Source organism: Myotis lucifugus, unplaced genomic scaffold (assembly GCF_000147115.1).
Source record: "Myotis lucifugus unplaced genomic scaffold, Myoluc2.0 scaffold_1342, whole genome shotgun sequence".
In the NCBI taxonomy this organism is placed as follows: Eukaryota; Metazoa; Chordata; class Mammalia; order Chiroptera; family Vespertilionidae; genus Myotis; species Myotis lucifugus.
The window spans coordinates 10,005-10,625 of record NW_005872390.1 but is presented as its reverse complement, the minus strand read 5'-3'; positions in this window follow the sequence as shown (position 1 = coordinate 10,625).

The following is a 621-nucleotide window of genomic DNA, read 5'->3' as shown; positions in this document are numbered from 1 at the left end:
TCCCCACAACAACCTAATGGGGTGCTGTCAATGCCCCCAGCCAAGGCCATGGAGAGCACACCTTGGGGTGAACAAGCTGATGTTATGTCATCACAGTGAGGGAGACACTCACTTTGGGGTATTGTGAGGCATCTCAGTCAGAGGGTGTTGGAAGCAAAGAAGCAGAATCAGGAGGAGAAGTCTATTCAGAGAGTTACTGCAGGACCAGTTTACACAGTTGTGGGGAACTGGGCAAGTCCAAGATCCACAGAGCAGACCTCTGTCAGGAGGGGCAGCTGGAACTCTCAGCACAGCCCAAGCTGCAGCCCAGAGCGGAATCCACTCCCTCAGGGAAGCCTCACTCTGCACCTGGGATTCTTTAGCTGATGGATCCGGCTCAGTCACATTATCCAGCATGACCCCTGTCACTCAGTCAATGGCTTGTGGGCTTTAGTCACATCTACAAGATATCAACGTTTGATTGACTATCTGGGGCCTATAACCTAGCTGACACATAAAGCTGATCCTTAACCTCAGGGTTTGGGCTTGTAGGTGATCTTGGAAAGGATTTGAGAAATAGAGACTTTGTTCTAAATGGGATTCTTTTAGGAAGTGGGTGCTGGGGTGGGAAGTTCTATAATG